Source organism: Heptranchias perlo, chromosome 11 (genome assembly GCF_035084215.1).
Source record: "Heptranchias perlo isolate sHepPer1 chromosome 11, sHepPer1.hap1, whole genome shotgun sequence".
In the NCBI taxonomy this organism is placed as follows: domain Eukaryota; kingdom Metazoa; phylum Chordata; class Chondrichthyes; order Hexanchiformes; family Hexanchidae; genus Heptranchias; species Heptranchias perlo.
Window position 1 is genome coordinate 9,350,626 of NC_090335.1, and position 25,008 is coordinate 9,375,633.

Here is a 25,008-nt window from a genome sequence, read left to right on the forward strand (position 1 = left end):
GAGAAAAGATCACTGTCCATCTAGTGATCTGTTCCCAGTGTCCAGGAAATATCAATCATATCTCACAATACCGCTCATACCCCTCTATTAATTCTTTCACCAGGTATCTGTCCAGCTCTTGCATTTGTTGATACACCACCTCCCTCGACAGCCCATTCCATACAATCACCACCCTCTGTGTAAAGTAGTTAAACCTAAACTGTCTTTTCACTCTCCCTTTTCTAAGCTCTGCTCTCTTGTATTATCTGTGACTATGTTAAATGAAGTGATGGTCTATCTTGCCTATCCCTGTAGGGCCTTGAATCCTCTATAAGATCATTCCTGAGCCTTCTCCTCCAGTGTAACATTCCCAGCTTCTCTTCATAATTCCAATGCCTAATCCCTGCTATCAGTTTAGCTCCACCTTCTTCAATGCTGGATGTCTCTCATACTACAGTGACCAGAATTGTACACTGTATGGGTAGGGTACTCCTAGTGGGGCCAGACCAACTCTCTGTACAAACTCTCAATCAGACCCTGAGATTTGTGCTCCATTCTTCTGGCTATAAAGCCTATTTGCTATTGTTACTGCTGCTGCTGGTTTCAATGATCCATCAACCAGTACTCCCAAATCCCACTCTTGTGTCATGTCCTGTTGAATAATATAATTTAGCTCGTATTGCTGCAGCTTATTATCTTTTTCCAATCTCATGACTTGGTATTTGTCCACATTAAACAACATCTTAAACAATAACGAGTTGTTATGATCTGCAATGCACTACCTGAAGGGGCGGTGGAAGCAGATTCAATAATAACTTTCAAAAGGCAATTGGATATATTCTTGGAAAGGAGAAATCTGCAGGGCTAGGAAGAGCGGTGGAGTGGGACTAAATGGATAGCTTTTTCAAAGAGTTAGCACAGACACAATGGGCCGAATGGCCTCCTTCTGTGCTGTTTGATTCGATGATTCGATCTGCCATTGGTCAACCCAGCTCCCCAATCTATCCTGGTCCTTCTATATTTGATTGGTATTATCCGCAAACTTGGAGAGTTTTGTTTCTATCCCAACTTGTAGGTCATTCATTTATATTATAAACAGCAGTAGCCCCAGCACTCATCCCTCAGACTTCACCACTAGTTACCTGCCTCCATGCTGATACAACCCCACGTTTTCTCTGCTTCAACCTTGTTTTCGATCCATTTCAGAGCATTCCACCTACACCACGCCTCCCAATTCTATAACCCAATCTCCAATGTCACACTATGTCAAAGTCTAAATAAACACCATCCATCCATCCACTGAGATCCCCCTGCCCACAATGTTTGTTATGTCCTCAAAGAACTCCATGTGATTCATCAGACATGATCTCCTTCCCATGAAGCCTTGCTGGCTCCCTCTCACGATCCTGTGGTGATTCATTGGAGAACACCACTGCTCGTCTTCAAAAGAATGCCCTGGGATATTTCACGTCCACCTGAGAGGGCAGGCGGGCCTTCATCAATAACACTTCCACCTCCGTACTCAGTCTCAAGTTGCCTCACTCCTTTATCGACACACCACCTCCTCTCTGCCACCTCCGTGTCTGAGTAAACTTACTGATTTTTAAGCAAGGGAGTGATGCTTTCAGCTTCCTACTTAGTGACAACAGACAGCAAGGCTGCAGCTGCCCCAGAACCAATTGACTCAGGAATGGATTCAGGAAAAACATTCACCATCAGAGCAAGGAAATCAAAATGGAGCAAGTTTGTATTGTGGCGTTCTATAGAGTTGGGAGTGCCCATTCCCTGTGCCATTTCTAACACTTTAAAGTACCTCCAATATTTGTTTGAAGTTAGTTTTAAACTTGCTGTTTTCAGGTCTGCAGCCCAACCGCTTTGCCTTTTTATAACCCTTTGATTTTTGATTCGTTAGAGGTCCTGGTTTATGCAGGTATCTGCAAATAATTGCCTGACAGGTCCTTATTGAATGTTGGGGGTCACTATGAACAATCGGCCTTTGGGCAAGATTCAAAAGAATGGGCAGTATCTATGGAACTGTACGCCACTAAGGGGGAAAGTGAACGCCTTCAGGTAAGGAGGTACCAAATTGGTGAGGGAAAAAAAATGGCTGTCATCCCTCAACCTCCAGCCGTGGCACTGACGCAGGCAAGACTTTCCCGAATGTCTTAACTGTGGCACTCCTGCCCAAGACTGGCAAATACTGAGGGAAGCCTTGTGTATTACTCGATTCCAAGGGTGATCTGAAGAATTGCTGATAGACTTTGCCCTCTTCTCTGAGCCAAAGACAGCAGCTGAGGGCTTTGTCTTTCATCATTATGTGTGGCTGAGGATTCTAGGATTCCCACTAGAAAAGTAGATACAGAGCCGAGTGGTTTTGGCGCTGGACTGGCAACCCAGAGGTCGCGAGTTCAAATGCCACCATGGCAAATCTCATAACTTGCCATGGAATCATGCCAGTTGTGAAATTGAATTCAATAAATCTGGTAATTTTTGGGCTGGCACCAGAAAATGACTATGAAAGCTGCTGGATTGCCATAAAGACTGAACTGGTTCACTGATGTCCCTCATGGATGGGAGCCTCGTTACCCCTACCTGGTCTGGTCTACATGTGGCTTCTGTCCCACACAATGCATTGAGTCAGGGCAACTACACATGGGTGGTAAATACTGCCCTGCCAGTGTTACCCACATCCCAAGATCAAATAAAACAAAGGTCCAGTGGAGCTGCAGATGCATGGCAAAAGGTTATTTGGTGACCAATTGGAAATCACGCTAAGAAAAAGCAACAACAGATAAACTATCCCAGGGATAACTGTGAAAGGGCCAGACTGGATGGGTTCGAATCAAAGGAGCAATGCCATTGATGCATCTGATATGATTTCTTTGTGATATATTGCTAGACCAGTCATTTCTGGACATCAGTTGGTTTCATGCAGTGCAGGTTGCTGATACAATCAGTCCCTTTGAGAGAAAGGTTACTGTTAGTTAGCCTTTGTAAGTAGGTCATGATGTTCAACTCAGGAAAAGGTGCCTCGGAAAGCAGACCATGTTATTTCCATTTGCTGATTGTACTTTCAGTGTATTTCATGTAGACTTCGGCCCTTCACTGAAACCGTGCCTCACATCATCAAGACTTCTAACAGATCCTGTCCTACTTATAGCTCAGCTGTCTACTAGAGAGACCAAGAGCTCCCTCTTGCTACATGATTTATTTCAATGACCTCAAAAGAAAGCCTTTTATAAATAGTCTAATGCAGGCGTGCCCAAAATTTTCCTCTTTGTGGCCCACATGATGTGTATCACAGAACTTTGAGGGCCTCGTATGAAGTGTAAATCTATGTTCCCATTAATTCCCATATATCTCAAGTCATTGGCATTAACAGTTCTTGGTGTTCTGATTTACGATTTTCCCGAGCCAAGAACAGCCCTTTCTAAACCTCCAGGCTCATAACAGTCAAACAGGACAAACCAGTGCATAATAAATATAAACGCAAATAGGCCTGAGTTACCTGGGCTTTGAAGGCTGGATTATGTAACTTGTATGGCCCAGGTCTCATGAGGTGCAATAAAGCACTATAAACATACAAGGTCCTTCTTAACCCCTACATCGTTATTCCACGTGCAGCATTTTGGGACGTCCTGAGATCATCAAAAATGCTTTGGGACATCCTGAGGTTGTGAAAGACACTATATAAATGCAAGTTCTTCCTTTGAAACATGACACCATTCTTTCAACACAGCTTTCATCAGTGTCCAGCCCAACAACACAAACCACACTGGCTGGAAGTTTACATGGCTTCTTTGTTGTTCAGCTTCTAACTGTATAAATCAATGAATTAAAAGAAAGAAAGATAGAACTTGCATTTATAAAGGGTCTTTCATGACCTTCACAGCCAATGAAGTACTTCTGAGGTGCAATCACTGTTGTAATGTAGGAATTATTATTTTGTTTTGACAACCTCTGAAGTCTTGTATCATGCTATAAAATGCACAAGCTATTTCTATTTTGTAATCTAGTTTCTCAATCATGGTGAGTTGTTGAGAAGATGGCCTAGCTACAAAAAAACAGAAAGCATAGGATGGGACCAAACATGTAGTGGCACGACACTAAGCAATGGGACTCAACATTATATCTTCCACAACAACTATTCATATTTCTGTAGTATTCATTACATAACAGCAAGACACTTAAAGTGGCTAGATAGAGGGCAGGAAGGAGAAAGGGAAAAGGGGTCAGCAGGGGGAAGAAACATGGTTAAAGGAAACGGTCTTGCAGAGGTTTTTGAAGGGAGGGAGGTGGCGAAGCAGAGATGCTGAAGGAGGGAGTTCCAAAGCCTGAGGGACTATTTATTAACTTATACACACTGCATTGTGGTGGTTTTTGTGATCGACTCTTCCAATACTTTCCTGGCCGGCCTCCCACCTTGCACTCTCCATAAACTTCAGCTCACCCAAACCTCTGCTGCCCATATCCTAACTCGCATCAAGTCCCATTCACCCATCACCCCTGTGCTCGCTGACCTACATCGGTTCTCGGTCCAGCAACACCTCGAATTTAACATTCTCATTCTTGTGTTCAATTCCCTCCGTGGCCTCGCCCCTCCCTTTCTCTGTAACCTCCTCCAGCCCTACAACCTTCCGAGCTCTCTGTGCTCCTCCAAGTCTGGCCTCTTGCGCATCCCCGATTTCCTTCACCCCTCCATAGGTGGCCGTGCCTTCAGCTGCCTAGGCCCTAAGCTCTGGGATTCCCTCCCTAAACAGTTCCGCCTCTCTAACTCTTTCTCCTTTAAGAACCTCCTTAAAACCTACCTCTTTGACCAAACTTTTGGTCCTAATATCCCTTTATGTGGCTCGGTGTCAAATTTTGTTTGATAACACTCCTGTGAAGCGCCTTGGGACGTTTTGCTACGTTAAAGGTGCTATATAAATGCAAGTTGTTGTTGTTGATGCTAGATGCAAAATATGCTTTCTAATTGTTGCACCTTCTCACCAAAGCAACCTGATTCAGAAACTAATTGAGAGCAGAGCTGGCTTGTGCATTTTATAGTATGATGCCGGCAAGCAAAGTTCTATCAAATCAGAACAGCCAATTTGTATAGTTTCAAGCCAAACAGTAACTTCAAATATATATGGGTGGTAATTGTAACTGAACCTGCCCAGCAGGAAACTGATGGGATTGGATTGGCCGCCCATTTTACACCCCGACTGATTTTACCTTCCATTGATGCCAAACGTGCACCTGATCCAATCCTGTCAGTTTCCCACCGGGCGGGTTAGGTTACAATTACCCCCATAATTACCAATGGATAAAGCCGCCCTCTAGAGTGACTTGTGTTGTCATCATTGATGAATGTGGTGTTGAAGAAATGATGCCGTGTTTTACGGAATAACGAGCCCATAAGGTTATGTTTGCAGTTGTCTCTTATGCGATGTTGGGGAGTAGTACAACACATTGTTTATTTCACTAATGTGGAAATGTCCATGGGATAAAGCTGTTTACTGTCTAGGTTGGCCCTGGGCACTGTGCCAAATTCATCTCTCTGCCATTTTAACAGAAGCCCTCTGGGATGCTTTGAAAATGTGAAAGATGTTATATAAATGCAAGTCAGTTCTTCTCAACCTTTCATCCTTCCTGAAATCCTTTCAGTTTGAGTAGGCCAAGCATAACCCTTCTATATCATGATTTTTACAAAGTAAGTCCCACGATTAGTGACCAACCAAGGCGAAACATTCTGGCACATGAATCCTTCCCGAGGTGTGAATCAACTGGACAGGCATGTGTCAGAGACGATAATGGTCAGATATTAATTGGTTTGACAAAAGCCAACACTACTTTTAGGCGTTACATTCCTCTTTTTACAGCACCTAAATCAAAATAATGATACCTCTTCTGCTATTAGGGACACTCCAGGCTCTTCCTCACTTGCCACACTGTGATCTCCCCAAGCACGATAACACATTAATTAGTCTGTGAGTCTGCAATCTTGACAGGTTGAGCTCAACTCCTCATCTGGTGGTTCTGACCTATGTGAGTCCTTTATCTGTCTCAGCTCTCCCAGAATTTGAGTATTAAACTTCTGATTTCTCCAGAAGGCCAATAGTGTGCTTTAGAAAGGCCATTTTCTACATTGCAGCCCCAGGGTCATGCCACCCTCAAAGGGAGCTCTGTAGATCATAGATAGGGTCACTATATCACCAGTTCACTGACCTTTTTTTTTATTCGTTCATGGGATGTGGGCATCACTGGCAAGGCTAACATTTATTGCCCATCCCTAATTGCCCTTGAGAAGGTGGTGGTGAGTCGCCTTCTTGAACCGCTGTAGTCCGTGTGGTGAATGTTCTCCCACAGTGCTGTTGGGACTTTTTTCCCTGGAGAGTAAGAGGTTAAGGGGTGATCTTATAGAAGTCTATAAAATAATGAGGGGCATAGATAAGGTAGATAGTCAAAATCTTTTCCCAAAGGTAGGGGAGTCTATAACGAGGGGACATAGATTTAAGGTGAGAGGGGAGAGATACAAAAGGGTCCAGAGGGGCAATTTTTTCACTCAAAGGGTGGTGAGTGTCTGGAACGAGCTGCCAGAGGCAGTAGTAGAGGCGGGTACAATTTTGTCTTTTAAAAAGCATTTGGACAGTTACATGGGTAAGATGGGTATAGAGGGATATGGGCCAAGTGCAGGCAATTGGGACTAGCTTAGTGGTATAAACTGGGCGACATGGACATGTTGGGCCGAAGGGCCTGTTTCCATGTTGTAAACTTCTATGATTCTATGTTAGGAAGGGAGTGCCAGGATTTTGACCCAGCGACAATGAAGGAACGGCGATATATTTCCAAGTCGGGATGGTGTGTGACTTGGAGGGGAACGTGCAGGTGGTGTTGTTCCCATGTGCCTGCTGCCCTTGTCCTTCTAGGTGGTAGAAGTCGCGGGTTTGGGAGGTGCTGTTGAAGAAGCCTTGGTGAGTTGCTGCAGTGCATCCTGTGGATGGTACACACTGCAGCCACGGTGGTGAAGGGAATGAATGTTTAGGATGGTGGATGGGGTGCCAATCAAGCGGACTGCTTTGTCCTGGATGGTGTCGAGCTTCTTGAGTGTTGTTGGAGCTGCACTCATCCAGGCAAGTGGAGAGTATTCCATCACACTCCTGACTTGTGTCTTGTAGATGGTGGAACAGCTTTGGGGAGTCAGGAGGTGAGTCACTCACCACAGAATACCCAGTCTCTGATCTGCTCTTGTAGCCACAGTATTTATGTGGCTGGTCCAGTTAAGTTTCTGGTCAATAGTGACCCCCAGGATGTTGATGGTGGGGGATTCGGCGATGGTAATGCCTTTGAATGTCAAGGGGAGGTGGTTAGACACTCTGTTGTTGGAGATAGTCATTGCCTGGCACTTGTCTGGTGCAAATGTTACTTGCCACTTATCAGCCCTTCACTACACTCAAAGTGACCTGTACTCACTTTGAGTGTAGTGCCCTGCTGGGAGGAGGGGATTGATGAATTCACCCTGTACAGCATAAGTGTATGCAGGAGATTTACCAGCATGGTACCAGCGATGAGGGACATGAGTTATTTGGAGAGACTGGAGAAGCTGGGATTGTTCTCCTTAGAGCAGAGAAGGTTAAGGGGAGATTTAATAGAGATGTTCAAAATTATGAGGGGTTTTGATAGAATAGACAGGGAGAAACTGTTTCCACTGGCAGGAAGGTCGGTAAATAGAGGACACTGATTTAAAATAATTGGCAAAAAAGCTGGGGGGGATGAGGAGACATTTTTTTATTCAGCGAGTTGTTGTGATCTGGAATGCGCCGTCTGAAAGAGTGGTGGAAGCAGATTCAATAGTAACTTTTAAAAGGGAATTGGATAAATACTTGAAAAGGCAACATTTTCAGGGCTATGGGGAAAGAGCAGGAGAGTGGAACTAATTGGATAGCTCTTTCACAGAGCCGCCACTAGGAAGGTGGGCTGAATGGCTTCCTTCTGTGCTGTATGATTCTATAAGTGACCTTGACACATTTAGTTCAGCAGGCTGACTCTCTGGTCAATGTACTAACAGTCAGCACAGCTCCTCAATGCAGAGCAGAGCGAAAGCCATTCAGGCCTCCTCTGACTGCTCTGAAGACCAGAGGGGAGAGACTGTTGGTGCTCCAAGTGGCATTTATGGCTGATGTGCCCTCCGGCCCTCATTTCCCTCAACGCAGGTAAGCTGTTGCCAGTTGTTACATAAGAAAATACATTCCTCATGCTACAAAACATCTCTGTACTCAACACTTTCACTTTCTGAACAAGTTCTGGCAGATGTGGAAGTCATGCATCACCACAGCCCTGAGATAGCTAGTCCTGGTATCAGTGTTGCAAATTCATATAGCGTAGAAAAAATATCTGGATTAGTGTAGAGCAGAGGTTTCAAACTCGACATCCTGGCACTTGGTGTGGGCCACATTCAGCAAAACTTATTTGGACACACCGGGGGGTAGAAATTGGTCTAAGTTTTGCCTGTTTTCTGGGCGTAAAACGGGTGGAATGTATACCAATTTCTGGGCACGAGGTCCTGCACCTAATCCGTGCCAGCAGCATGACCGCCCCCATATTGGTCCTCACTGATCTTAGACCTCCCTGGTGGCCACTTGAAACCAGCATTGAATCTATTTAAATATGTAAAGAAGGGCCCTACACCTTCTGCAAATGAGTGAAGAGCTAGGTGAAGTGTGTGCCGTGCAAGCTCTGACTAGCTTTTCCAATTCTACAGCGGCCTAAGCAGGGAACGCTGGAGGCCACTGAAGAGATGGTAGGGAAAGCGGCCTCTCTGGGCTCCGAAGCACCACTGCGGGCTGCTGCCGGACTTCTCTCAGCCCTCCTGTATTTGCTTCCGCCTGGCGATGCAGCAAATGTTGGCTGAGCTGCCTCTACAGGCACCAGTAGCTCGCCTCTATTATTAAAATGAGGCCTGGGCGCCCAATTTGGGAAGAGACTTGGGCCCCAGTCTGCGAGATCCCGAGGAGCCGACAGGTGAGATGGAGGCATCGATCCTGGGGCTGATTGTGGAGTTCCTTACTCTGAGAGAGGAGCAGGGCTACAGCTTACGGTTATGCCGTGCGCGGCTCCCCTCCTCAGCCAGCCCGGTGTGAATGGTGGCGGTTGGAGCTTGCAATGTAAAATCAGGCTGTGAGAATCCTCATTCTCCGTCCCCTTGTTGCCCATTCACCCACCAGTGGAAATGTCTTTCACAATTTACCCACAGAGAGATCCCAGGTTTCAATCATCCCTTTACTGGCTGCTCCTCTCTCAGCGCCGCTCCCACTCATCGTGTTGTTGCCGTTGCTCCCTGCTCTGAAACAAAAGCGGGTCTCCGCACCCACCCGACCCTATCCCCCAATCCTCTCATCCTCACGCCCGCTCAAACCCCAATCTCTCCAAGCCCCAGCCTCCCTCTCTCCACCCAGCCCTCATCCCCCAGTCCCAATCTCCAAATCTCCCACCCCCCCCGACTCCCCCAGTCCCAATCTCCAAATCTCGCACCCCCCTACTCCCCCAGTCCCACTCTCCCACCCCCCCATTCCCCTAGTCCCAATATCCAAATCTCCCCCCCAACTCCCCAGTCCCACTCTCCCACTCCCCTAGTCCCAATCTCCAAATCTCCCACCCCCCCAACTCCCCCAGTCCCAATCTCCAAATCTCCCACCCCCCCCACTCCCCCAGTCCCACTCTCCGACCCCCCCAGTCCCCCAGTCCCAATCTCCAAATCTTCCACCCCCCACTCCCCAGTCCTACTCTCCCACCCCCCCACTCCCCCAGTCCCATTATTCTACACCCCGACTCCCCCAGTCCCAATCTCCAAATCTCGCACCCCCCTACTCCCCCAGTCCCACTCTCCCACCCGCCCACTCCCCCAGTCCCAATCTCCAAATCTCCCACCCCCCCACTCCCCAGTCCTACTCTCCCACCCCCCACTCCCCCAGTCCCACTCTCCCATCGCCCCACTCCCCCAGTCCCAATCTCCAAATCTCCCACCCCACCACTCCCCCAGTCCCACTCTCCCACCCGCCCACTCCCCCAGTCCCAATCTCCAAATCTCTGACCCCCCACTCCCCAGTCCTACTCTCCCACCCCCCCAACTCCCCCAGTCCCACTATTCTACACCCTCACTCCCCGAGTCCCACTCTCCCACCTCCCTACTCCCCCAGTCCCACTCTCCCACCTCCCTACTCCCCGAGTCCCACTCTCCAATCCTCTACTCCCCCATCCCACTCTCCCACCTCCCTACTCCCCGAGTCCCACTCTACAATCCTTCACTCCCCCAGTCCCACTCTCCCACCTCCCCACTCCCCCAGTCCCACTCTCCCACCTCCCCACTCCCCCAGTCCCACTCTCCCAACCCCCCATTCCCCTAGTCCCACTATCTCACACTCTCACTCCCTCAGTCCCACCCTCTCACCACCACCCTCTCCCCACCCACTCCCTGATCTTAGCTCAGAAAATCAGCATGTAGAATCAGTATGAGTGGAGCTAAGAAATAACAAGGGACAGAAAACACTGGTGGGAGTTGTTTAAAGGCCCCCTAACAGTAAGTATAGTGTTGGACAGAGTATTAATCAGGAAATTAGAGGAGATTGTAACAAGGGTAACTAGGACTTTAATCTTCATATAGACTGGGCAAACCAAGTTGGCAAAAATAGTTTGGAGGACGAGTTCATGGAATGCATTTGAGACAGTTTCCTAGAACAATATGTTGAGGAACCAACAAGGGAACTGGCTATTTTAGATCTAGTGCAATGAGACAGGGTTAATTAGTAATCTTATAGTTAAGGGTTCTCTGGGGTAAAGTGATATGATAGAATTTCATATTGAGTTTGAGAGCGATGTAGTTAAGTCCGAAACTAGGCTCTTAAATTTAAACAAACCCAATTACGTAGGTAAGAGGGGGGAGTTGGCTAAGGTAGATTGGGAAATTGGATTAAAAGATATGATAGTAGATAAGCAATGGCGAACATTTAAAGAAATGATTAATAACTCTCAATGAGTATACATTTCCTTTGGGAATAAAAACTTGACGGGAAAAGTGATCCAACCATGGCTTACTAGAGAAGTCAAAGATAGTATTAGATTAAAAGAAGAGGCTTACAATGTTGCCAAAAAGAGTAGTAAGCCTGAGGATTGGGAGGGTTTTAGAAATCAGCAAAGGATGACCAAAAAATTGATAAAGAGGGAGAAAGTTGAGTATGAGAGTAAACTAGCAAGAAATCTAAAACCAGATTGTAAGAGCTTCTACAGTATGTAAAAAGGATGAAATTAGCAAAAGTAAACGTGGGTCCCTTAGAGGCAGAGACAGGAGAAATTATAATGGGGAATAAGGAAATGGCAGAGATAGTAAACAAATATTTTGTATCTGTCTTTACAGTAGAAGACACAAAAAACATACTGGAAATAGTGGGGAACCAAGAGTCTAATGAAAATGAGGAACTTAAAGTAATTAAGATTAGTAAAGAAAAAGTACTGGAGAAATTAATGGGACTAAAAGCCAACAAATCCCCTGGACTTGGTGGGCTACATCCGAGGGTTCTAAAAGAGGTGGCTACAGAGATAGTGGATGCATTGATTGTGATCTTCCAAAATTCCCTAGATTCTCGAACGGTCCCCGTGGATTGGAAGGTAGCAAATATAACCCCGCTATTCAAGAAAGGAGGGAGAGAGAAAACACAGAACTATAGGCCAGTTAGTCTAACATCAGTGGTAGGGAAAATGGTAGAATCTATTATTAAGGACGTAGTAACAGGGCACTTGGAAAATCATAATATGATTAGGCTGAGTCAACATGGTTTATGAAAGGGAAATCGTGTTTGGCAAATCTATTAGAGTTTTTTGAGGGTGTAACTAGCAGGGTAAATAGAGGGGAACCAGTGGATGTAGTATGTTTGGATTTTCAAAAGGCATTCGATAAGGTGCCACACAAGAGGTTGATTCACAAGATTAGGACTCATGGGATTGGGGTAATATATTTGCATGGATTGAGGATTGGTTAACGGACAGAAAACAGAGAGAAGGAATAAACGGGTCATTCTCAGGTTGGCAGGTTATAACTAGTGGGGTGCTGCAAGGATCAGTGCTTGGGCCTCAGCTGTTTACAATATATATCAATGACTTGGATGAAAGGACCGAGTGTAATGTATCCAAGTTTGCTAATGATACAAAGCCAGGTGGGAAAGTAAGCTGTGAGGTGGACACAAAGAGGCTGCAAAGGGATATAGACAGATTAAGTGAGTGGCAAGAAGTGGCAGATGGAGTATAATGTGGGAAAATGTGAAATTATTCACTTTCAGGAAGAATTGAAAAGCAGAATTTTTTTAAAAAGGTGAGAGACTATTAAATGTTGGTGTTCAGAGGGATTTGGGTGTCCTTGTACACGAATCACAGAAAGTCAGCATGCAGGTACATCAAACAATTAGGAAGGCAAATGGTATGTTAGCCTTTATTGTAAGGGGGTTGGAGTATAAGAGTAAGGAGGTCTTGCTGCAATTATATAGGGCTCTGGTGAGACCACACCTGGAGTACTGTGTATAGTTTTGGTCTCCTTACCTAAGGAAGGATATACTTGCCTTAGAGGGGGTGCAACGAAGGTTCACTAGATTGATTCCTGGGATGAGAGGGTTTTCCTATGAGGAGAGATTGAGTAGAATGGGCCTGGAGTTTAGAGGAATGAGAGGTGATCTCATTGAAACAAATAACATTCTTAGAGGGCCTAACAGGGTAGATGCTGTGAGGCTGGAGAGTCTAGAATTTGGTGTCATAGTCTCAAAATAAGGGGTCGGCCATTTAGGACTGAGATGAGGAAAAATTCCTTCACTCAGAGGATTGTGAATCTTTGGAATTCTCTTCCCCAGAGGGCTGTGGATGCTCAGTCGTTGAGTATATTCAAGACTGAGATCGATAGATTTTTGGACACTAAGGGAATCAAGAGATATGGGGATAGGGCGGAAAAGTGGAGTTGAGGTAGAAGATCAGCCATGATCTTATTGAATGGCGGAGCAGGCTCGAGGGGCCATATGGCCAACTCCTGCTCCTATTTCTTATGTTCCTATGTCCCAACCTCCACCACTCCCCACCAGTTTGTTTGCCCAGTCCGGCCCAAAGCCACACTTCTCTCCATGCCATCCCTCTCCCCTCTGTCAGTTGAGCCCTTTTCCAGTCACCGCTGAACTGGGGGGGAGGCCGACTTTCTGCACTGGGGAGGGGGGCTGCTGCTGCAGGGCGGAATTTAACGGGTACATTTCTCCCAGGCTGTTAGAAGCAGAGTACGGGAGATTCACATCCATTCTTAAGGAGAGCACATTGCGGGCAGGGTGAGACTGTGCCCGCAAGCCAGATGTTTGGCACACCTGGTGTAGATTGAAGGGATGATGATCTCTTCCATCTGCTGACTGTAAGGCTTCTATGTGAAATGAGTTTGCACTGCCTCAATCCACTTCCTTGTGGTCATGGATCTATTGCACACAACTGGCCCTAACTTGGCACCAATTCGGAGAGGTCACAGGAATGGGAAATAATGCCACGTGGTACAGAAATGGGTCGCCTTCTGAGGTTGGGAAGAGTAGAGGAGCTTTATTCTGCATCCATGCTATACAAGATGTTATGGTGAATCTATATAAAACCTAGCTCAGGCCAGAGTGGGAGTACTGTATAGGCTCCACACCATAGGAAGGATGTTGAAGCTATGGAGAGGGTAGAGCCCAGATTCACCAGGATTCTGCTTGGTCTGAGGAAATACAAAGACAAAAACAGACTGGGAAAACTGGGCCTGTTTTTGTTAGAACAGAAGAGTTTACAGGGTAATTTGACAGAGGTGTTTAAAATTATGAAGGGATGGGGCAGAGTAGATAGAAACAGACCTTTTGCGGTGGTTAGAGGTATGGAACGAGGGGACGTAAATAAATTGTAAGAGATTTAGGGCAGAGAGCAGGAGAAACATTTTCACATAAAGGGTTGTGAGATTGTGGAAGGCACTACCAGGAGTTAATGATTGAGGCAGAGACAATATTAATATTTAAGAATAGGTTAAATAGGTGGTTGAAGGAAAGGGGAATAAAGGGATATGGAAACAGGGCAAGCACAGGGGATTAGCTCATGTGGTAGATAAACACCAACACTGACCGGATGGACAGAATGGCCTGTTTCCATGTTGCAATTTCTATGTAATACTATGTAAAATCAAACTGGGTCAGAGCTGAAGTCTGGGCTTTTAGTTCCAATTGATAAAAAACTTAGCCGTTGACTATTTTTTAATTTAAAATATGAACTTTTTTTTTGTGTACCGGATGAGATTACTTGATCAATTTTAATCCTGCGGATATTAATTGGCAGAAGCATTTGCCAGACTTGAGTGGAAATGAGCCTGAAATGTTTTCAAAGTTTTAACTCCTCTCTTTTTAATGGTTCGAAATGTGCCTGACATATCTCTGGGTTACAGCTGCAAGTAAAGTAAGTGCATACGGTCACGTGAACCTGATCAGCTTATTAAATTAAACAGGATTGAGATCGATGTCCAAACCTGACCAGCTTCCTCTTGAGGAAAGTTAATAGAATTAAAGCAGTTGACAGAGGGAGGCCTGTCCTGGTTCAAAATTGTCCTGTTACACATTTCCTCCTTCAGTCTAACTCTGTATTAAACTGAAAGCTGTTTCTTTCCTCCACTATCGAGACTGTTAGCTTAGAGTGAAGACATGCTGACTGCCACAGAGTAGGCCAGGCTGTTTGATCTGGTCACCGGTCAGATAAGGACATACCCACCGGGAATTTCCTCGAGGGCTCTCCCAACTGGCCAGCGGAAGACCACTGAACATGCGGCGTACCCTGGGGTTTGCGTCAAAGTTACGCTGGACGATTGGAAGAACCTCCGAGGGAATTCCTGGCCACCATGTTTGTATAATCAGGGCAGGCACACATGGGGTTGGATTCATGTCTTCCTGGCAGAGTAACAGTGGGGAGGGACTTCTGAACCAACCACCGCTGTAATGCCACGATGACCCCGACCCTTTATCTTGGGGGTCAGAGGTCATTTGTCTTTGTCAGGCAGACGGCGTGGGCTCCCGGCAGTGTCTCCGTCCCCAAGAGGGAAGCTGCCACTGCAAGGCCACAAGATTCTGGTAGTGCTGCACTGCGACCATTGCTGCAGCATCCAAGGAGGCAGCTGGGGATTTACAGGGGGGGTGCAGCAGAGCCACCAAAGGATCAGAGAATATTTTTCTCCCCCAAATCCTTGGCCAAGGCCGAGACCTAAAAAGGTAAATGCATTGGGCCATTATGGAGAGAGAGAGGAGGCCACTCCTGGCAACTACCCCAGGGACTATGACCACCTTTCACCATCAGTCCCAGGGGACAGTTGCCAGTGAGCAGGAAAATGGAGCGACTTCCCAGCCCCCACCTCTCTGCCCCCAATTTACTTGATAGGAGGGTTGCCGACAGCAGGTGCGGGGGGAGGGAAATTGTGGTTGTGATGGGAACGTGGTGTTAAGTAGCCCCCCCCCCCACTCCATTTTCCACTGGTTTGACCTAATTTCGGCCCATTGTGTCATCATTAGCATTTGCGAGCCGTCACAGGCACAAGGTGTCGCTGCTGATTATGTCTTTGTTCTGAGTTTTGATTGTCAGTTCTGTATCCAGATGCAGGTCACGTTGGAAGATAAATATGATAAACGTAGAATTATATAAAATTTTGCCGCACAGAAACAGGCCATTCAGCCCAACTGGTCTATGCTGGTGTTTCTGCTCCACATGAGTCTCCTCCCACCTTACTTCATCTCACCCTATCAACATATCCTTCTATTCCTTTCTCCCTCATGTGTTTATCTAGCTTCCCCTTAAATGCATCTATGCTATTCGCCTCAACCATTCCTTGTGGTAGCGAGTTCCACATTCTCACCACTCTCTGGGTGAAGAAGTTTCTCCTGAATTCCTTTATTGGATTTATTAGTGACTATCTTATATTCATGGCCCCTAGTTTTGGATTCCCCCACAAGTGGAAACATCTTCTCTACGTCTACCCTACCCAACCTCTTCATAATTTTAAAGACCTCTCTTAGGTCCCCCCTCGGCCTTCTCTTTCCCAGAGAAAAGAGCCCCAGCCTGTTCAGTCTGTCCTGATAGCTGTACCCTCTCAGTTCTGTTATCATCCCTGTTAATCTTTTTTGCACTTTCTCCAGTGCTTGTAATATGGAGACCAAAACTTTTGCTAGTTCTTCAGTTCATGCCATTGAACAGTTTAGCTTCACATCACAGCAGTGAGCTGGAACTCTATAATACTTAGAGCGCGTGCTTGGTTTATAACTGCAGTTAAACAATTCCGGTGTAAGAATCTTGAAGCAATTCACTCAGAGGACAGATTAATGCTCCTGTGACAATTAAATAAGGTATTGCTTTTGAATTTGCTAATTTGTTCTGGCTTCTGTATAATCTTTTTTCTAATAAATACAAACTATTAGGTTATAGCCTGGCAGGCATCTAATGTATACCCAATGCTATCAGAATTTATTGGTCACTTTGTGACCCACTATCCCAGACATTTCTTGGTTTATAGGAAGTGTATGGAAGCTGGTTTTTGCAATGAGTATGAATAAAAAGCATTGGGAAGAGGCCTGAACTGCAGCAATATCTATACTCAGACTTAATTCTGTACCTTTACAAATGTCCCTGGCAATCTCTGCTAGGTATGTCACAACACCTCAGGACTGAAAGAACTAACATTTGTACAGGCCACAGAGGGAGAAATCATTAAAGGGTTTCATATACAATTTGATGCCTTGTTTGAATTAGTTTACTAAGTGATACCCCTTAAATGTGAGCTGTATCCTCTTAGAAAAATACAAAAGCTGGTAATTTCACCATTGCGTTTTCACTCTTGTTTACATCTGAAGTTACTGACTGAGATTTAATCCACAATTGAGTTGCAGCAAAGTCTGTGACAACCTGCTCACCGTTTTCCTACTGGTTTCTATTAAAACATGGAACCTATTTCGCAGTATCACACAATTAGAAATTAAAACAAGTTTTCGACCTGAAAGGGTTTGCAATCAATCTCGCACCTTCCTGAGATCTCTCTCCTGATGCAAGATTATAGCTGCTGTGTAAATGTGAACTCTACACGTGAGATGGTTGAATACATTTATTCCACAAGCAGTGGGAGACTGTATCATACTTCCAACTGAGTTACATTGGTTTCCTATAGCAATCTAGGTGTCCTGTTTGACTCTCAGCTGAGTTTCGAACCCTAAATGCTGGACCTCAGCAAGACTTCCACCTCTGCAATATAGCCCACCTCCACCCCTATAACACTCCAACACCAGAGTTCGACAGGATGGGGGAAACCTATCATTACCATGAGAGGCATGAGGTAATGGGACTATTTCCAACAAAGCAAAGAAGGTTAATAAGAGATTTAATAGAGGTTTTTTAAAAAATGATAGAAAGAACTTGAATTTATATAAGCACCTATCATGTCCTCAGGATGTCCCAAAATGCCTCACAATCAATTAAATACTTTTGAAGTGTAGTCAGTGTTTATAAATCACTGGTTATGCTTCAGCTGGAGTATTGTGTCCAATTCTGGGCACCACACTTTAGGAAGGATGTCAAGGACTTGGAGAGGGTGCAGAGGAGATTTATTAGAATGAGGAGGGACTTCAGTTATTTGGAGAGACTGGAGAAGCTGGGGTTGTTCTCCTTAGAGCAGAGAAGGTCAAGGGGAGATTTAATAGAGGTGTTCAAAATTCTAAAGGGTTTTGATAGAGTAGATAGGGAGAAACGGTTTCCACTGGCAGAAGGGTCGGTAACCAGAGGACACAGATTTAAGATAATTGACAGAAGAACCAGAGGCTGGTAAGGCCACAGCTGGAGTATTGTGCGCAGTTCTGGTCACCACATTACAGGAAGGATGTAATTGCTCTGGAGAGAGTGCAGAGAAGATTTACAAGAATGTTGCCAGGGCTTGAAAATTGCAGCTATGAAGAGAGATTGGATAGGCTGGGGTTGTTTTCCTTGGAGCAGAGGAGGCTGAGGGGAGACTTGATTGAGGTGTACAAAATTATGAGGGGCCTAGATAGAGTAGACAGGAAGTACCTGTTTCCCCTAGCGGAGAGTTCAAGAACTAGAGGACATAGATTTAAGCTGTTTGGCGGAAGGATTAGAGGGGACATGAGGAAAAACTTTTTTACTCAGAGGGTGGTGGATGTATGGAATTCACTGCCCGAATTGGTGGTAGAGGCAGGGACCCTCAACTCTTTTAAAAAATACTTGGACCTACACCTAAAGTGCTATAAGCTGCAGGGCTACGGACCGGGTGCTGGAAGGTGGGATTAGAATGGGCAGCTGGTTGTTCTTCGAGACGGCATGGACACAATGGGCCGAATGGCCCCCTTCTGTGCTATATCATTTCTATGGTTCTATAGGGGAGATGAACATTTTTTTAATGCAGTGAGTTGTTATGATTTGGAATTCATTGCCTAAAATGATGGTGGAAGTAGATTCAATAATAACTTTCAAAAGGGAATTGGATATATATTTAAAAAGGAAATATTTGCAGGCCTGTGGGGAAAGAGCAGGGGAGTGGGTCTAATTGGATAGCTCTTTTAAAGAGCCGGTACAGGCAGGATGGGCCGAATGGCCTCCTTCTGTGCTGTATGATTCTATGAGTGTTGAAATGTAGGGAAACACAGCAGCCAATTTACACAGAACAAGGCCTCACAAACGGCAATGGAATAAATGATCTGATAATCTGTTTTTGATGGTGCTGGTTGAGGAATAAATGTTGTCCAGGACACCAGGTGGAACTCTTCCTCAAGAGTGAGACCTGAGAGGGCAGATGGGTCCTTGATTTAAAGCCTCATCTCAAAAATGGCATCTCCAACAACGCAGCATTTCTGAAGTGTCAGCCCAGATTATGGGCTCAAATCTCTTGAGTGGGGCCTGAACCCAAGACCCTCTGACTCAGAGACGAGAGTGCTACAATGAGCCATGTCTGACATCTTAAATAGTATTTAGATGGAGTGAATAAGGAAAGGCGATTTCCTCTGGCTGGGGGGGTCAGTGACAAGGGGTCATCAATTTAAAACGATCACGATGAGAATGAGGAGCAAGGTAAGGAGAAATGTCTTCATACAGAGGGTTGTCAGAGGATGGAACGCATCACTGCAGGGCAGTTGCATCTTTTAAGGGATAATGAGATAAATATTTGAAACTGAAAAAGATACAGAGTCATGGGAAGCAAGCAGAATGGTGGTGTACAATTAAACAACTAACGGGAGGAGGAGGTTCTGCAAACATCCCCATCCTCAATAATGGCGGAGTCCAGCACGTGAGTGCAAAAGACAAGGCTGAAGCGTTTGCAACCATCTTCAGCCAGAAGTGCCGAGTGGATGATCCATCTCGGCCTCCTCCTGAAATCCTCACCATCACAGAAGCTAGTCTTCAGCCAATTCGATTCACTCCACGTGATATCAAGAAACGGCTGAGTGCACGGGATACAGCAAAGGCTATTGGCCCCGACAACACCCCAGCTGTAGTGCTGAAGACTTGTGCTCCAGAACTAGCTGCGCCTCTAGCCAAGCTGTTCCAGTACAGCTACAACACTGGCATCTACCCGACAATGTGGAAAATTGACCAGGTATGTCCTGTTCACAAAAAGCAGGATAAATCCAATCCGGCCAATTACCGCCCCATCAGTCTACTCTCAATCATCAGCAAAGTGATGGAAGGTGTCGTCGACAGTGCTATCAAGCAGCACTTACTCACCAATAACCTGCTCAGTGATGCTCAGTCTGGGTTCCACCAGGACCACTCGGCTCCAGACCTCATTATAGCCTTGGTCCAAACATGGACAAAAGAGCTGAATTCCAGAGGTGAGGTGAGAGTGACTGCCCTTGACATTAAGGCAGCATTTGACCAAGTGTGGCATCAGGGAGCACTAGTAAAATTGAAGTCAATGGGAATCAGGGGGAAAACTCTCCAGTGGATGGAGTCATACCTAGCACAAAGGAAGATGGTAGTGGTTGTTGAAGGCCAATCATCTCCACCCCAGGACATTGCTGCAGGAGTTCCTCAGGGCAGTGTCCTAGGCCCAACCATCTTCAGCTGCTTCATCAATGACCTTCCCTCCATCATAAGGTCAGAAATGGGGATGTTCGCTGATGATTGCACAGCATTCAGTTCCATTCGCAACCCCTCAGATAATGAAGCAGTCCAAGCCCGCATGCAGCAAGACCTGGACAACATCCAGGCTTGGGCTGATAAGTGGCAAGTAACATTCACGCCAGATAAATGCCAGGCAATGACCATCTCCAACAAGAGAGTGTCTAACCACCTACCCTTGACATTCAATGGCATTACCATCGCCGAATCCCCCACCATCAACATCCTGGGGGTCACCATTGAGGAGAAACTTAACTGGACCAGCCATATAAATACTGTTGCTACGAGAGCAGGTCAGAGGCTGGGTATTCTGCGGCGAGTGACTCACCTCCTGACTCCCCAAAGCCTTTCCACCATCTACAAGGCACAAGTCAGGAGCGTGATGGAATACTTTTCACTTGTTTGGATGAGTGCAGCTCCAACAACACTCAAGAAGCTCGACACCATCCAGGACAAAGCAGCCCGCTTGATTGGCACCCCATCCACCACCTTAAACATTCACTCCCTTCACCACCGGCGCACAGTGGCTGCAGTGTGTACCATCCACAGGATGCACTGCAGCAGCTCGCCAAGGCTTCTTCGACAGCACCTCCCAAACCCGCGACCTCTACCACCTAGAAAGACAAGAGCAGCAGGCACATGGGAACAACACCACCTGCACGTTCCCCTCCAAGTCACACACCATCCCGACTTGGAAATATATCGCCGTTCCTTCATCGTCGCTGTTTCAAAATCCTGGAACTCCCTTCCTAACAGCATTGTGGGAGAACCGTCACCACACGGACTGCAGCGGTTCAAGAAGGCGGCTCACCACCACCTTCTCAAGGGCAATTGGGGATGGGCAATAAATGCCGGCCTCGCCAGCGATGCCCACATCCCATGAACGAATATAAAAAAGGATGATGGGATTAGTTATGGATTGCTCGAGCAAAGAGTCGGCATTGACACAAGAGACCACTCTAATTTACACTTCCTTCTCCGTCCTTGCGCTGTTCATTTCACAATCCCTCAATATGATTGGTTAAGGAGATACCCTGTTGGTTGCCCTGTTCACTCAGGTCCCAGATGCCCTGTTTCCCTTGACTGTGATGTTATCAGCTCACACTTTCAGCAACATACCACGCAAAAAATTTAAAAACCTAAACGGGCAGGGGCAGGGGCAGGGGCAAACCGAGCTAACAGCAGATGCTGTTAGATGTCCTGCCACAGCAAAATATGGGCCAATAAATCCAATAAGGAATTCAGGAGAAACTTCTTTACCCAGAATGGAACTCACCACCACAAGGAATAGTTGAGACGAATAACATAGATGCATTTAAGGAGAAGCTATATAAGTACATGAGGGAGAAAGGAATAGAAGGATATGTTAATAGAGTTAGATGAAGTTCGGTGGGAGGAGGCTCATGTGGAGCATTAATACCGGAATAGACCTATTGGGTCGAATGGCCTGTTTCTGTGCTGTAAGTTCTATGTAATTCTATGCAATTATTTAAAAAAATACTAGCTTTAATAATGAGAAGACCGACAACTTCTGGTCCTCTCCCAAAAATAAAAATTGTGAAATCCTGAACTGTTTAGTGCTGCACAGGAACATAAAAAGGTCCCATCCCAATGTTACATAACCCAGCTTTCCAGAAACAAATCCTGAGCTAGAGTTTGCAACCATACATAACCAATCTAGCCCATTATTATACATTGTCAGTGAGTGGCTCCCTCACCAGAATTATTGCTACATTGTACATTTTACCCACAAGAGAACATCGGGAGTTTGGGGGGGAAGATGCAAATCAGGGTCTTACTCAGATTATAGGACCCCAAGTACAATTTTCAGGTACAAGCATGCACATCTCTGCACATTTGGACCAGACAATGAGCAGCCTATCCTTTAAAGGACTGCAGGAGGCTGCTCCAAAATGGCCGAAGAAGTGTTCCATTTTTATTTGTATGGGGCTAAAGGAGCTGCTGGTCCATGTGCTCATCCCACCAGGATTGTCCTGGAGTCTCCGTGAATTAAAGACTAATCTCCAGGACACTGCCGTGAGTAACCCAGGAGAAAACTCATCGGAACATTCAAAAAAATAATGGGCTTTAAAAAATTTTCCTTCAACACTTCTGTTTATTAGTTCTAAAAATGTTGCAGTTGTTGGGGGGGAGAGGCTGTTTGACCAACAGTCATGGATTATCCAATCGGTTAATGAAGAGTCTATTCGCTTTCCAATTGGACGTCATGAGGACGGGCGTGTCAGGCAACCAATGACCAGTGTGTGGGGGTGGGGCGGGTGGAGGCCGGAGTTCATGCGATGACCCCTCCAGGAATATACCTGACCAGATTGGAAACCCTACCCCCAAGCCCGACTTGCCTGCCGGCTGAACATGGGAACCGGCTGATTTCCACCCTCCCAAACCTGGCGAGCTGCAGCCGGGTCCTCGTTTGGCATCAGCGGCTCACCAATGGCATTGGTATAAGGCCCAGATCAGAAAACGGTTCCAGCCTCCCCACGATTATCTAGGGTGGAAGTCAAAGATTGCCCCCCATGGTCTTGGCGGGGTCGTTGGACTGGGTCCAATTTATATATTTTATATAACACTGGTGGTTTATTTTTGTGTTCTCTTGATGCTCTCAAATGTTATCGGCCATCATGGTGGGGTAGTTGCCTTGGTCACAGCTCATGCTCACTGTGTATTTTTTTGTTGCAGTTAATTAAAGTGCTGGTAGCAGGAGAGTAGTTCTTCTGAGCTGTTATCTCAACGTCGATGGAAAGAATCTAACATCCACAGATAAAACAAGCATCCTGCACTTGCTGCTCTGGGTCATAAGGGCTGTAGAAATTCAGTCACATGACGAGACAACTTCAACTGTTGCTGAGGCATCTCTCAACACGATGCCTTGACAAACCCCAGGTGAACGTTGTTCTTTCCCACCTGGGCGGTAATCCAGGGGAACATTTTAGGACCAGTTTCATTTTCATTGATTTTGAGTGAAATCCTGCTCCCTAGATCTGCCCCATCAAAGTCCAGTTGCAGGTTTAATATTGAAGGAGGGATCTAGCTTTAAAGAATACAAGTTGGACAGCAGCAGTTACTTTTTCTTTTGATTGATAATGAGTTGGGGGGGAGGGGTGCGGGGAGAGGAGCATATAAGATCCTATGACACTTTTCAAAGAAGTGCAGGGACTTCACCTGATCTGCTGGCCAGCTTCCACCCTCCACCCTCACCACTAATACAGACAAACTGCTCATTCAACCAACTGCTGCATGCGGGCTTTCCTGCGCACAAGTTGTATTCTGCATTTGCCCACAAGACAACAGTCAGTATACTTCAACAATAACGACTAATTTATTGACCCTGTGACACACGTTGGAGTGTCCTTAGGATGTGAAAGGTGCTATATAAATGCAAGTCTTTCTTTCTTTCTTCCTTACTTCAGCTGTGGCTCAGTGGGTAGCACTCTTACCTCTGAGTCTGAAGGTTGTTGGTTCAAGTCCCACTCCAGAGACTTGAGCCCACAATCTAGGCTGACACACCAGTGCAGTACCGAGGGGGTGCTGTACACTGTCGGAGGTGCCGTCTTTCGGATGAGATGTTAAACCGAGGCCCCGTTTGCCCTCTTAGGTGGATGTAAAAGGTTCCATGGCACTATTTCAAAGTAGAGCAGGGGAGTTCTTCTCCCTGTTGTCCTGGCCAATATTTAACCCTCAACCAACACCACCAAAACAGATTATCTGGTCATTATCATATCACTGTCTGTGGGATCTTGCTGTGCGCAAAATCATTGCCGTGTTTCCTACATTATAACAGTGACTACACTTCAAAAAAGTGGATCATTGGATATAAAGCACTTTGGGACGTCCTGAGGTCGTGAAAGGCGCTATATAAATGCAAGTCTGTCATTTCTTTCTTTCCTTCTATATAAATGCAAGTTCTTTCTATTTTTTTCAAAAGATTAACACGTGATTATTCTCTTCATTCTGCACATTGGGTCTCTTACTTTTACTTTAATAAAAAATTGCCACGAATGTTTAGATTTGTTTCCGGCCTTTTAAAATGAAGTTCAGGTGGTGCCGGCCACTGTTTTGAATTGCTAATGGGTACCTGTGTAGACAGCAGGTTGTTCCTGTATCCTGAATGAGATCGTGGTTTACTCATCGTGCTTGTCTAGACTCCTGATCTCCCTTTCTCCCAGGTTTCTCCTGATATCTCAGTGAAGTTACGGAATGTCAGGGCCATGGCATATTTATTTTGAGGTTGTAGTTTTGAATTGTATCATTGTCAACTTTCATCTGTTTGCCCAAGGACTCATCCATTACCCTCCATGTTAAATTAGATAACATGGGTCATCATAATTCCAATTATAAAGCAAGTGCTTTTCTACGTCAGCCATTCATTGTGAGTGGTGAGATTTGGAGCCATAACTTGTGGCTTGTGATTTGTACAGTACATCATAATTAAAGTTCAACCATCAGTGAGACCAAAATAGAACAAGAGGTCAGAGTTAGGCAGCATTTGCTGATCCAGATTTATTATTTTTTCAAACGTTTTTCTGACAAAGGGTAATTAACCCATTACGGACTTGTGTTTCTGTGTTTTGTTTGGGCTGATAAGGCTGTACTGGTGCCTGTCGTGCTGATAAGGCTGTACTGGTGCCTGTAGTGCCGATAGGGCTGTACTGGTGCCTGTAGTGCTGATAAGGCTGTACTGGTGCCTGTCGTGCTGATAAGGCTGTACTGGTGCCTGTAGTGCCGATAGGGCTGTACTGGTGCCTGTAGTGCTGATAGGGCTGTACTGGTGCCTGTAGTGCTGATAGGGCTGTACTGGTGCCTGTCGTGCTGCAACACATCAGGAATTAGTGTTATCAGGCCCATCTA